This window comes from Vespa velutina, chromosome 18, assembly GCF_912470025.1.
Source record: "Vespa velutina chromosome 18, iVesVel2.1, whole genome shotgun sequence".
Lineage (NCBI taxonomy): Eukaryota > Metazoa > Arthropoda > Insecta > Hymenoptera > Vespidae > Vespa > Vespa velutina.
This window is the reverse complement of record NC_062205.1, coordinates 3082007-3097605: the sequence shown is the minus strand read 5'-3', so window position 1 is coordinate 3097605 and position 15599 is coordinate 3082007. Positions and strand designations below refer to the sequence as shown.

The following is a 15599-nucleotide window of genomic DNA, read 5'->3' as shown; positions in this document are numbered from 1 at the left end:
ACGACACAGGCGCGCGAGAGACCGTTGTTCGATATTGAATTTAACTTCGTTGAACCCTTCCGACTTCTCTCTACCCTATTTGTTGAGGGGAAAAAAAAAGAAGAAAACAAAAGAAAAAAAAAAGAAAAAAACGAACACAATTTTTCTCGAGGAGTTTCATCTGCAAATTTTTTTTTCTTCTTTTTTCTTTTTTTCCCCCTTTTTTTTTTTTTTTTTTTTTTTTTTTTTTTTTTAGAGAGAGAGACATACATTCGCAAGAATTTATATCAATCTATAGAAAATACAAAATATGTATCGGGTGATTGATTTTGTTCATTGAGAAATATATATATTGAAAAGTAAAATTCTCTCTTTCTTGTAAAAATCGTCGAAGAGATCGCAAAATTTCGTTCGACGTGCAACGACCTCAAGCTACCTCTCTACGGCGACAGCAGGTCGAAAGAGCAAAAAGGGAGAAAAAGAGAGAGAGAGAGAGAGAGAGAGAGAGAGAGCAGGTGGTCGAGTTGTAGGCACCAAAAACGCAACGGACTGCAATCACCACCTTGATCGGTGGTATTGAATTTTCTCGGTCTACTTTGTTCGACGGCAGCCTCCAAACCACTTCGAAAACCTTCTTCAAATGCTCGATATTCGCTAACCCGTTAGTCAGGCGCAAACCTCAAGATTCTTTTTTCTTTTTTTTTTTTTGCGCCACGTAGGACCACCCGAAAGAAGCGCGGACACCGAACTCAAGCCTTGCACGAAATAGAGGGAACGTCCAAGTTTCGTAATTCGACACCCGAGAGTCGACTCCTCTTCTTATGCTGGTACCTGATGTCAGGATCACGTAGTAGTTTGGGGGACGTCCTTTGTTCGTAGATTTTAAACAAAGAAGAAATTGATGGGGGGTGGGATGTGACAGGGTGGTGGGAAAAAAGAAGAAGGGAGTAATAAAATCTAATATAGGAAGGGGAAAAAAAAAAAAGAAAAAGAAGAAAGAAACAAAGAAAAAGGATTACATGGGACAATCCAATTTGCGGGAAACGATAAAATAATTTCGATAATTTGTTCGTTAAAACGATTAATAATACTTATTTTCATAAACGATAAAATGGCCCAAGTCGAATTAATTAGAAAGCGCATCCAAGTTTCATTCGAAGAATGAATGTTTACCTTGAGTATATGTAAATACGTAATACTTTAAAGGAATTCGTTTCGCAATCTATGCCGGGGTTAAAAGCAATTATCAAAAGAGCTTTCTAACAATTTCTTGAACGTTCACCATGAACGTAGAATAATCCAATAGAATATTTGTCAATGTGACTGGGCCAACGATTTTATTACATTTTTATTTCGATTCAATTAATTACGAAACAAATAATGGACTTAAGACCGTGAGTCTTCGTGTAGCGTTCGAACGGTCGATAGTATTATTTAATCGATAATAATCGATGAAGGTCAGTTCCAGTCAATGGGGCTGATCGAGACTGTTTCTCTTCTCTCTTTTGTGATTTTTTCTTTTTTCCCTTTTTTTCTTTCTTTTTTTTTTTCGTCTCTTTCTTTTTCTTTTTTCTTCCTTTCGATCTTTTTTTCTTTTTTTTTTCTTTTCTATAAGAGAAAACCTTTCCAGGAGGGGTATCCTCCTCCTTCCCTTACACCATCTTGGGATACTACACACAGGTCGACAGGTGCGAATCGATCGTATGTGTATTCTCGGCTTACGATACTGGTATTTTCCATAACGAGGGATCGCGTTTATTCTTGGATAGATCAACAGGTTGGGTGGAACGAAAGTGTCCGGCTCTCTCGCTCGAAGAGTCAACGAGGCCTCCGCGAGTAGTCTCAGTTTGCAGGAGGGGAATGGGCAGGAAGGAAGGAAGGAAGGAAGGAAGGGGGAAGGATGGTGGTAGACAAAGACGGGACGATCGAAAGATAGTAAGAGATAAAAATCGAGAGTGAGAGAGAGAGAGAGAGAGAGAGAGAGAGAGAGAGAGGAATAGAAGAGAAAAGTACGGGTCGTGGGGTAAAAGAGGTTGTAACGAGGGATGGACGGAGCAAGAGGGTTGCATTGACGTCAGTTTGACGCAACAGCACACACAGTTTTGCCACCACCTTCTCTCTACTAACTGAGCAACAACCCTCTCATCGAATTCCCTCTTCGTCCAGCCGCTAGTACTGACATTGACACTGTACTCTTGCATCGATTTGCTCGAGAACGAGGTGATAGCAAGGGGTTGAGGGTCACCGCGACCGTCCCACCAATATAGTTCCGATCGGAGGTCATCGGAGTGATTTACCTTCTCATTCCATCGCGCGTTTCCATCGAAAGAGAGAGAGAGAGAGAGAGAGAGAGAGAGATCCCTCGCTCGCCCTCGAACTTTATCGACTCTTTCCTTTTTTTTCTCCACGATCTCCGACCTTGCCACTCTATCATCCTCTTTGATGTGTTCCTATTCGTAGATACGACTTTCCTTTTGCTTCGATGATTTTATACGTTAATATTTATGTTAAAACTTATGTTAGAAAAAACATTTCTGAGAAAAAGGGTATACTTATCTTTTCTTTTTATTTTTCTTTGCTTCTTCTTTTTTCTTCTTTCTTTCTTTCTTTCCTTCCAGAAATAAATTTTTATAATTGGACGTAATCGATATATATATATATATATATGCGTGTGTGTATATGTGTGTTAAAAATATCTATTTTACATTGATAGATTTATAAAGTTTCTTACCTTTAATCTTTTAAATGAATAAATTAAAAAGCATCATTTAAGTTTGTGTACGAAATATTCCGAAGCGATTTTAATTTGTTGATCAAAATTCGCTTCGATTTATTTTCGGATTTTTTTTTTTAGGATTATTCTTTTATCAAAATAATACTCAAGGAGAAGATCGTATCTATCACTTATGCCAAATTATCACTAACCATATTACGCTTTAATTACAGTCATGAACTATAAATAATGGTAGATGATCTTATCACGATTATACATACTATATCTTAGAATATATAGTTAGATTTAAATACGTATTGAAATAAACGATCTCCGAAATTAAATTCCGACAACAATATTCGACTGTAACTCCCCCGCCCTCCCCGTATTCTTTCTAATCTCGTTGATTCTAAGTCTGGTCCACGAATGAATAATACAAAGATGATATTATCACTATTTTTCTCGAACATTCAGGTGTGTTTTATGGCGGAAATATATCAGCATATATATTCCTTTATTATCTCGACAAGAGATAAAGAGAGAGAGAGAGAGAGAGAGAGGGAAGGAACGGTTGAGATAGAAAAAGAGGAAGAAGGAGGGAGTTAATAAGAGGGATGCTCGTAGCTGCATCGCAAATGCGAGAGAGCGTCAAGGTCGCCGAGCTCGAGGATGAAGTTAAGGTCATGATAAAGAGGAAAAGAGAAAGATAGATAGATAGAGATAGAGAGAGAGAGAGAAAGAGAGAGGAATAGTTTAGCTTCGGTGACGAGGCACGAGGACTTGAAAGTTTTCTCGTTAGAATAATGCGCCGTGATTGCACTTATACACTACGTAGCCTCCTACATGGTAAAGGCATTTCCGTTTTCTTTTATCATCCTCCTTCCCCTTTTACTCTCCCATTTCGTCTTTTGCTCTTGCTAGGAAATAGGAACAAAAAAAAAAAAAAAAAAAAAAAAAGAAATTTCCCGATGGATTGTACATGTCTTGAATCCCTTAGACGAAATCGCGTTGTAACGTTTACGAGTCCATCGATGTAACTGCTCTTACACGGGTTCGACGTACGAGAAATTCCTTCGTTTAAACTCTTCGTATGTACGATACTCGATTCGCTTGGCATTCATTCTTTTTATCATCTCTCTTACGATCTTTCTTGGGGACGGGGGACGGGGGACGGAGGGAGAACAATGTGTGATAAAAGAAAAACAAAAACAAAAATAAAAATAAAAAAGGAAAGCTCGATAGGGTGGCAAAGGGAGTACGAAAGATCGATCGATGAATTTTTTCGATATCAGTGATAATATTTTGTATTCATATGTTTGCCTCTTTAAGCCTTACAATTTTTTTATTTTATTATGACATTTTCGTTATATATATATATGTATGTATGTATGTATGTATGTATGTACATATGTATGTATATATATATGGGTGCCAATTAAGTAAGGCAAACCTTGAATGCCATCGTTATCTAATCTCTGCAACTTTTTTTTTTTTTTGTCCTTTTTCCTTTATTTATTACACCGCGAAATTATGGCATTGACTTGACTTAATTTTTTTCTCTGTTTTCTTTTCTTTTTTTTTTTTTTTTTTTTTTTTTTTTTAATACATTTCTTCCGCACATTTCAATATTGGTTTTTCTCTTTTTTTTCTTTTTTTTTTTTCCTTTTTCCTTTTTTTTTTTTTATTTTTGATTTTAAAAAAGAAAAATACAAGAAAAGGAAAAAAACACGGACGCATTATACTCGTCGTTATATTAATTTTATCCTCGACAATATAATAAACAGAGAATAGAGTAGCAGAATGAGTTGGGTGCAGCGAACGCGATCGTACTTAGTTGGACAACGATCGTCACATCATATATGCATACACACACACACACACACACACATGCAGTTAGTATATACGAGATAACGATCAAACGATTCTGCCGAGTATTTACGTTTATGGGTTTGTTGCGTATAGACAGTCATTGTTTTTTTTTTCTTTACTAAAAGTCAACAGCATCCACATATATGTGCGTGCATACATATATACGTATATATAAATAAAAGAAAAAAAGAAAAATATATATATATATATATATATATATATATATATGCACGTACACGCGTACACGCGTGTGGGTGGAACGTGCGAGCTTAATTTATTCGTTGATAAACGCTGTCGACCTTGGCCTTGTGCGTCATCACGAATCATATATTCGAATTATATTCCCAATGACTCATCGTGATTCGCTCTTCTTTTCTTTTCTTTTCTTTTCTTTTTTTTTTTTTTTTTTTTTCAATATTCCACGCGTATCTGAGGCAAACGCACTCGCTACAAAATCGTCGTAGTCGTGGCGTACATTTCTTTTTTTTTTTTTTTTTTTTTTTTTTTTTTTTTTTTTTTTTTTCATCCTCTTCCTTCGCTATTTTAAGACTAATATTGCAAGTCCCATTATCTTTCTCGTCGATATAATTGTATGTATGTATATATGTGCGTTTTTTTTTTTTTCTTAATTCTTTTTCTCGAAAGAAGTTCACTTTTTGTCGAGGTTTCGTTCGACGATTGTTAAAAAATTATTGATAAAAAAAAGATCTCCGTTTGCCGTAGAATTTTTTTTTTGTTTTTTTTTTTTTATAAACGTTTAAACGAGATTCTTTCTTTCTTTCTTTCTTTTTTCTTCTTCTTTTCTTTTCGTTTCTTTTTTTTTTTTTTTTTTTTTTTTTTTTTTTTCTCAACAATCGGTACTGAGGTATTTATGGTTATTGTCAATCGTAAAAGCGAAACGTGACACTTGCGAACAGTCCTCGGAATGATCTTCGATCGACCGAGAGACCTCGGGCACGAGGCCAACTAGACTGTTCTTTTCTTCTTGCGAAAAGCATTTCGCGAAAATCGAACTCGTTAGTTTCAATTCCGAACGGTGGGACGTGAGAGAATGTCAATTTACAAAGTCATAGAAGTTTTAATAGTCGGTCAGCGTAAAGGGTAAACGTACGTAAAATCATTCCACGTGTTTCTATTACGCTCGTATCATAAATCGTGAAGGTCTCTTTGCATGGAATATAAGTATGTTTGTAAAATATGAACGATTACCTGCGATGCGTGTATGTATGTATGTATGCATGCATATGCATATGTATGTAATAAACAAAAGGTGACACGTTTCGTTTAAAAATCCATACTGTTTCGCAATTTTATCGATGCATAATTCTTTGCTTATCTTTTCTTTTATTTAATGTCTGCATTGCCGTACGTTAAAATATTCTATGATAAGCTTATATATATATATATGCTTTATTAATTTATATAGTGTTTTGTTGATGCATATATTATAGAATTTTATCAATGCTTCGTAATCCTTTAACGATACCATCTGTATATTTTTTTTATCGTTTATACATTTGTATATTATTATTATTATTATTGGATCGGATACATAATCATTAATATTTAATTCACTACGTTGCATACATATTTTATATTTACATTACATTTACTTCATATATGTATGTATATATATATATATATATATATTTTTTTTTTGTTTTCGTTTACGAGTCCATGACGAAGATCGATGAAACATATTAATCGATCGTAAATAAACAGATATTTCTTTTCCCCATTACGTTATTAGAGTTCTAAATCGTTCATCGTCGACTCTCGGAATGTCCAAAGATTCAAATATTGTTATCGTAAGGGTGGCCCTGTTGAGATATGAGACAGGAACGACGTCACAACGTTGACGGTTCCCCATGTGTTGACTTTTCCAGAAATAGGAATGGAGGAGAGTGGAGTGCAACGAGAAACGAATGCATCGGTATGCAGCGGCGAAGTGCCACTCGAGTACTTGAATGTAAACCGTGCACTTACGATGAAAGGAGGGTAGGATAGAGAAAGAATTTCAGTTTACACAACGATTGCCATGGCGAGTCTTCTTTCTTTCGACGTCGTCAAGAGCATGTTCGAAAGATAATAATAGAGATTTTCGATGAGAAAGAAAAAGAGAGAGAGAGAGAGAGAAAGAGAAAAAGTCGAACACGATGGCATATAGTTATGTTACTGTAGAACGAGTAAATCCTAGATTAAATAACATTTTGTTGTTTTGGTAAAAAAAAAATTATAAGTATATATATATATATATATATATATATAAAGGGAGAAAGAGAGAGAGAAAATGGATAGAAAAAAAAAGTTTTGTACAAATTAATATAAATTATTTATACGTTTATAAATGATCGATCGTAAACGAACGATATATTTAATTATAATCGCGAATATTATTGAATAATCTTAATCTTATTTGATCTTATTTTCTTTTTTTTTTTTATATAAAATATTAGGTATACATATATTAATATGTATACCTGTATGAATGAACTAGTCGTTAAGTACGTTGCCCTATGTTCGAATCAACAATGGAGATATCGTAGTCGCGACTCGACAGAAGCCAGCAAACAAACAAGCAAGCAAGCAAGCAACCTTGTCTATTCGATCTAAGAATCAGTATCGTAAACGAGAAGTAAAGAATCTTTGTGCGTGCCACACGGTATCTTATTGTTTAGCTGGTTGGCACACGAAGGGTGTGGTAAAACGTGAAGGTCTAAACATCGAAAGGGAGAACAAAGGTTCTTACCTTTCGCGAGACAATGAATTTCCTTCGATCGTTATCTTCAACTTAACATATCATCATTCTTCGTAGTTATATTTCATTCAAGAAACTTTTTATTTGACGGCTCATAATAATACTTTTAACTCAATAAAATTTCGAATATATCACTTAAAATTTCAGGCGGTTTCAATGTTCTTTCTTTTACTTTTCCCCCTCTTTATTTTCTTTTTCCATTTCTCTTCTTGTTTGTTAGTAAATAATTTCCGTCACGGGAGAACAAGCGAGATGTTTTAAACTTCTCGAGTAGAAGGAGTCCGAGTTTGTTAACGAGGGATAGCAATGCTCGGTTATTCGACAATAAAAATAATTTGGCGATGAATAAGAGTACAGAAAGAAAGAAAGAAAGAAAGAAAATAAGTAAGTAAGTAGAAAAGAGAAAGACAGAGACAGAAACAGAGAGAGAGAGAGAGAGAGAGAGAGAGAGGGAGAGGGAGAGGGAGAGGGAGAAAGAAAGAGAGAGGGAGAAATAGGGAGGACGAGTGGAGAATGGTTTGAAGAGTAGAAGAAGAAGAAGAAAAAGGAGAAGAAGAAGAAGGAGGAGGAGGAGAAGAAGAAGAAGAAGGAGATAGACGTAAGATATTTTTATTGGGCGTCTGCAGTCTGGATGCACGGCCGGCCATTCACCCGATACACTTATTGCTTCGTGCCAATCCATGTGGGACCCTCTTTCGATGGCGCAGCCTCAACTCTTCTTCTTATTCCTCTTTCGTCGTACTCTTTTCCTCCCTTACCTTCTTCTCTTCATCTCCTCTCACGCCCTCGCTCTTTCTTCGTTCTTTTCCATCGCGAAGAAAGATTCTATCCGTACTCGTGCGATGATACCCTTAACTATCTATTTGTCTTCTCTCTCTCTCTCTCTCTCTCTCTCTCTCTCTTTTTAAAATTTATTCTTTATCGGTCGAATTATCTGATAAACGAATAAACGTTGAAAAAATTAATTATAGAATGCAAACGTGCGGTTTGATTCGTCATTACGATATTCGTTGGAATGCACGTTATTCGAGATTTTTTTTTTCTTTATAATTATTTCTACTTATCTAATGATAAAAAAGTTGCAAAGTACAGGGAAGAGTAGTTCCCTTTCTTTTTTTTTGTTTTTTTTTTCTTTCTTTATTTTCTTTTTTAACGCGGTTCGTTTTATTAAAGTAATTATACATATTTATACATATATATATATATATATAGCATTTCCTCAGCGATAATAGGATTGACGTTAATTTCACAGGAAGTCGATTATTTCGATACGATTGTTCGTTTTATCGCTAGTATTTCATTAATCGTAAAGGTTAACGTCATTGTATTTTTTCCTCACATGATTCAATTATGCGCTCACAGGATATTTCATTTACTGTTATTGTTGACTCCTTCTTAGCTCCTTTAGAACGTTTCTACCTTAAGGAATCTCTCCCCGATGACGAGTTTATTAATTAATGATCGAAAAAGAGCGATCAGGATGATCCATAATAATATTTCATCAAAGAGTATGAACGTCTAATGATACGAAATGTTTTGAAAAAAAAGAAAGAAACGATATCTTTACTCCTCATAAAACTTTTAATTATTATTCTTAATCGAGATATTTCTTCTTCTTCTTTTCTCCCTCTCTCTCTCTCTCTCTCTCTCTCTCTCTCTCTCTCTCAAAAATCTTCATTCAATTTGTTGTCATTGTTTAATTTCGTATAAAAACATCAGTAAGTAAATGCTTATAATGTTTGCTGTAAATTGTTCGATTAACGAACGATACGTGTGTAATTCAATGGAGTTGCGTATCATTGAACCATAAAATCAGCTTATCGATGTAAATCCGATATAAACTTGATAATCCCGACGGTTATTTAACTTCGAATAATCGGGTGAAATCGTGTAGGCGTTGACAGGGACACGTGTTGCATGGTATCGAAAGCTACCGCTTGTAACGATAGACCAGTTCGAGATTAATCGCATTAATTGTGCTACCGAACTTCCCTACGGTTAGTTTGCGTTCCAATTTTAGTAGACGGATATGCACGTAGTTAACTATAAAGTGTCAGAAATTCGTTGTCAATTAGTTTGCCGCAATTGACAGCGTACAGAGATACTTTATGAAAATATCATATACAACCCTCCGTATTATTATTATCATCATCATCTCCTTCTTCATGGTGGTTACGATCAAGCATTTATCTTACTAGATAAAAGTTAATTTTTATCTTTTTACCAAGGATAGAAATTCGATATAATTCTAATATCAATTCATTGAAATATCATTTCTTAATAAATTTTAACAATCACGATTTATTCAATCGTTAATATAATCGTTAATTCACGATATTATCGTCGATAAAACGTACATTATTAAAACGACATAAAGATCAGTTCAAATCAATTAGGATAATATAAAATTGTCAATAATAATGGTATAGGGTATCGGGTAAAAGGATACGGTCCTGAAAATCGGGGCCGGATGAGTCGCGTGGGTGAGTCTGCCCCTGCATCGACGACGGCCCAGGGTGGTGGCCCCGCCGGAAGAAAGTGGTGGGGGTAGTCCGAGAAGAGGATACCGAATGAAGGGAAAGAGAGGGAGAGAGAAAGAGAGAGAGATAGAGAGAGAGAGAGAGAGAAGGAGGATCGACGGGGATGCATCGACCTTGGAGGGATTTTTGCGTCTACCGTCGTACGTTCACCCCGCCGACTCTGAGCGAAACGAAGAGAGCACGGGCGCGCGCGCGCGCGCGCGCGCTTTCACATGCGACCAGCGACGTTCTCCTCGTTGCTGCCGTTCCGTTGGTTGTTGCTTCTCCTGCCGGCTTTAAACGAGACTCTCCCCTTTTCTCCGTTCTTCTTTGTCTCCCTTTACCCCACTCCTCCCTCATCCCCTGACCACTCGCTCTCCCCATCCCTCCCCCTTTCCCCTCGTAAGTTCCCCTTTCGAGTTCTCCACAGAGATCCTTTTTTCCTCCTTCACTCATCCTCGTTCCTTCCAGTTTACTCAAGGTTCTACGAGAGCCGAGAATCGCCGTGTGTGTAGCTGCGCACCGCGCCCTCGAAATCCTTTCGCGAGTTGACACACGTATTATATAGGGTGGCTCGAGTAAATCCATACAAATTGATCCACTATCTATTGGATCCGACAATGGAACGCGGGGGGAAAGAAAATTCGATGGTGTTATTTTTCTTTTTCCTTTTTTCCTTTTCCTAACCAAAGTGATAATACTACGTAATGCGTCTTATCGTTGATCGTTGATTATTATTTTTTAAAATGTGTTCGCACGACCGACGCTTCCGCCCGATAAAAATTACAAAACTCGAGATAACTTTTCTCGATCGATCTGTCGTTCATTGAAACGTCCCGCGTTCAATCGTTTGCAAATGTACGAACTTCTTTTTCTTTCTTCCTTTTCTTTACTTTTTTCGTTTGTTTGTTTGTTTTTTCTTTTTTTGTTTTTTCTTTTCCGTTCTTTGTTTGGGGTTTACTGCGAGGACGTTTACGTAATCATGGCCTTTTTCTTTTTTTCACTTTTTTTCCATTGTTAATTTTTCAAAGATATTCTTTTATATTTATCAACTAGCACCGTATTCAGGAACGTACATATATATGTATATGTACATCGAAAGGGAAGATTTTATCGATCGTTCGAGCTTTCGTTTCCGCCAATTATTAAAATTGCAATATATATGTATATATTCTTTGTTTCTTTTCTTGTTTTTTTTAGAATCAAACCAACAGATATTACGGTGGATATAATGGAAATGCGAACGTCGTGAGAAAAGGAGATTGAACGATATTATCGCCGATGGTGTTGGCACTAGAGACAAATGGGCACGTCCCTGAGAGCTCGCGGGCAAAGCCTTCGAACGGATTAGAGCCGCTGCACTCGAGCGTGCACTCGAGCGTGCACTATTCGAGCGCGCATACATATACGTGCACTCACGACGCACTCACCGATGCACGAACGCAAGCGCGCGTGCGTGGCGCGCGCCCATCGTTCTCGATACAAAGTGGAGGTCGTGACCTTGGCGCCAAGCGCTCGAAGGGCCGACTTCAAAGCGATTTACATCGCGCCTTCGAGAGATCGAACACGAGCGATAGTAACCGGCAGCTTTTAATTAGCAATGCTCTTCGCGCATCACCTCGACCGTGAACTTAAGCTTTAACTTTCTCTCTTTCTCTCTCCACCCCTCTCTCTCTCCCTCTCTCTCTCTCTCTCTCTCTCTCTCTCTCTCTCTCTCTCTCTCTCCTACCTATCTTTGCTTGTTAACGCAAAGCATTACGAGAGGAGTATCGAATAACGAAACACTTATTTGGACCTTCAGACGTCCTCGATTATTTTCATGTTATTAACGAATCTTTGATAATCCCGATGATGACCGTATGTAAATGATCGTCGTTGAAGATTCGTGCTAATGCCATCGTGATATTCGTGCCAATGAAAAAGAAAAAAAAGGAAAAAGAAAGAAAATAAAACTCGTTGGAATGAACAGGGATGCATAGTTTGCATATTTTCAAAATCGGGTAAGTTGGAAGATAGGGGGATACGATTGATGATTCCTCTTTCTCCTAAACTCTTATCCCATTCCCCATTTCCCATTTGAATATCTTCTTCGTTGAAATATTATTTTGCCAATGAATTTGTCGAACCATTGAACAAACAACAATCTCCTCAATGCCGATGCGTCTACGAGTGTCTCATACACGAGATTAGAGATTGACCTCGTCAAAAGCCTCCTCCTCGTCTGCTGAACCGTGATGGTTAGCCTTAATTAATATGAGAAACTCGACTAGCATTGTCATTGAATTAATCGTCCTCAAAGCGACAGATAAGCCCTCATACCCCCAAGAGCTTCCAATCGCTTGGTAATCGTATAACACGCTATAGTTTGAACGGATCAAGGTCCTATTGATTAAAGAAACGAGATTACTTTGAGAAGACTTCAATATCTAAATAGTTAAATATCGCTTTACTTGTTCTATAAAGTTCATTGATTAATTATCAATGACATCCGACGATCAATAAAATTTTCTTATCTAATACAATTTATAGATTATACTTTCTTACTATTCGATAAGAATATCATATATAATTTTAATCCATATCATTCGAGTTATATAAATACAATCAACGTTTCTCGATGAGTTCGTATGAAACTTTACTTCTTTCTAGTCCTTAAATATTAAACAAAAAAAAAAAAAAAAAGAAAAAAAAATTGTATCGGTGAGACGTTTAACCAAGCAAATCGTATGGAGCCGGTCGAATTCAGATACTCTGAACCTCGAAGGTTTCTTTCTCTTTTTTTTTTTTTCTTTATCTTTTTCTCTTTCGTTCTCTCTCGTTCTTTCAGCCCCACCCCCTTAAGAATGGCACATTATACCTACTGGTGGATGGAAAAATAAAGGTGGCCCCATGTTGTGGGAACGGGATGGCACGACCTCGAAGGGCGCGGCCGAGTTCAGACTAGACCGAAACTCTCTCTCTCTCTCTCTCTCTTTCTCTTTTTCTCCCTCTCTCTCTTTCTCTTGCCCTTGTGTTCAACCGACCTTGAGACGGCTCGTATCCTGACTCGATCGGGCCCTCTTCTACTCACACTATAACGGCGAGTAGTATCCTCTCCTCTTGCACACAAAGAATTTCTCCTCTCGTTCTCCCGATAATGCACCACCATCGTCATCATCATCGCCACCAATCTTTTTTTTTTTTTTTTTTTTATTTCCTTTCTTTCTTTTCTATTTTCCTTTTTCTTTTTCTTTCCTCTTTTTTTTTTTTTTTGCTTTCGACGACGACAACGACGACGATGACAACAACAACAACAACAACAACAACAACAACAACAACAACGACGACGACTACGACGACGACGACCATAACAGACACTTCGGAATTTCAACATCCGTTGGAATCTCATCATCGTTTTCAGAAAAACGATCTTGAAAAGTTCTTTCATTCGAGTAGAACGTTCAGAATAAATTCCTTTCACTCCTTTCACTGATCATTAGATCTTTCAATGTCGTTGATCGATACAACGATACGACGAGATCGTAACAAGATCGATCTACAACATGGAATTATGATTATGTCGAAATTTTTGTCGTTCGTTTAGTAGATTTCTTCTTTTTTCTTTTCCTTTTCTTTTTTTTTTCCTTTTCTTCTCTTTGTCTTTCTGCAAAAGCGTCCATTCGAATTATATTTTGTAAGTTTCTTTTTCTTCTCTTTTTTTTCTTTTTAATGGATATCGCCACCCTTTTCTTCTGAATTTTTTGTTTCTTTTGGTTTTTTTCTTTTTCTTTTTTTTTTTTTCTAACGAATATATTCGTAAATATATATTTGTTCGTTTAACGTGATGAGAATTAGATTTAAAAAGAAAAAAAAAAAATATTCAACAACCCCGCCGCTAGGGTTGTTTTGTTGTGTTTCCGCCCGGGATCGAACCGGGGACCTTGTGCGTGTGAAGCACACGTGATAACCACTACACTACGGAAACGTTGAGAACTTAGTACTTTGTTCATGAAAATCAGCTTAAGGTTGAGAACCTTTCTTTTTTTACAAAATACAGAAATATATTTATATGTATACGTATAAATGTGTACTCGTTCATTCTCTCTTTTTCCTTTACATATAATTTATATATATATATATATATATATATATATATGTATTTTGTTGTTGTTGTTGTTGTATGCAATGAAAAACTTATTTCATATCCTCCGTTTTTCATACTTTTTAACTATAAGCTATATACTTACAATTAATATAAGTATAATTATATAATTATTAAATAATATACAAATTGTGATGTTATGTATATGGAAAAAATATAGTAATACTTATAGAGCATTCCAATTATTATATTATTACTTAACGAACTAATAATTAAGTTGCGATAAATTATATAATTATATTAGTAAAACATATATAAAACTTTTTTCTATGTACAAAAATTTTAATACGAGCTTCGTTATAATATTGTTTTACGATTGAATTCGATCGATTATCATTGACATCATTCTGATCGGTCTTATTCGATTTCGCCAATTCGAAAAGATCGAAACGATTCATCGCTCATACATAATAGAAAGCTCCGACTTTCTGGAGGAAGTAAAACGTTCACTCGGTTTAGTCGTTTACTCGATCGTGATCTCGCTCGTGGAGGACGGACTCGCCGCAGTGAGAGAAACTTTTACTTTTGCTAGAGAAAGTGCATGCTCGATGCGTCTTTCTCGTTCGACTTGGTTTACGATAATGCAATGCGTCGTCATAATCGGACCGACCGAATCGCGTTCACTCTCGTTTGTGTTCAATCCTGTAAACAATTCGAGCGATTAAATAAATAATAAATATAAAAACGTTTTCACACGTATGCACGAGCTAACGCAAGTCAAAGTACAAGTCAAAATGATACCGTGGTATCTATCGCTTTGCGAACCATTAAATTGCAAAATTTATATCTATCGTACGTTCCTATTAATTAAAAATTAAAAACAAAGGAAAAAAATAAAGAAAAAGAAGGAAGAAAAAGACAAAGTAACAGGGGGAAAAAAGAAAAAGAGAGAAAAAAAGGAAAACAGTCTCGTTCGGAGTACTTTGGAATTTTTTTTCTCTCGATATTTATCGACCTAATTATTTACTTGCGTACGTACTTAAATAATTAAATAAGATATTTATTTAAGAATCTATAAAAAAAAGATTTGATAGAAACAAAATATGACCATAGAATATTCTCGTTTGTTAACGTCTAACAAATTAATTATTTCAGAAGTAAATTTTCAACTTTCTTTTTAAAATTTTCTCTTTCCTTTTCTTTCCTTTTTCCTTTCTTTTTTTTTTTTCTTCTCTTTTTTTTGTCGTCCCAATATATCTTCCGCATTTTTCGAGCGATCGTTCGGTCGATTGTATTTTCATCATTCGTCGCTTTCAATTCCTCGAGCCGTGATACTTATAGAAAGAGTAAGTGTCCGACCATATTGGAAAGTGCTAATAAAATAACGCATTAACAAGTTAACACAGATATACGTACATACATATATAAGTACACATATACATATCTACATATACGTGTAGAGAGAGAGAGAGAGAGAGAGAGAGAGTGCTATGCATGTCGCACTTACTTTGCTATGTGCTATGTCGTTTGATTTGATCTAGTTCGTGAGATAAGTCTCGAGAACCTTTTTCCTTTCGTAATTCAAGATTTGTTTTGTTCAACATTGGCACATTGTTCGAACTAATTCCCTATTGAAAGATATTTGAAAGTAATTATACTACAGTCTTAGACATTTATTTA

The 15599-nt window shown here is 36.0% G+C and overlaps 1 non-coding gene across 1 annotated transcript; it reads right to left on the bottom strand.

Moving 5' to 3' along the window:
* Positions 1-13729: 13729 nt before the first annotated feature.
* On the bottom strand, positions 13730-13802 carry Trnav-cac. Its single transcript has one exon. It is a non-coding gene; the product is annotated as a tRNA-Val (tRNA).
* Positions 13803-15599: the final 1797 nt, after the last annotated feature.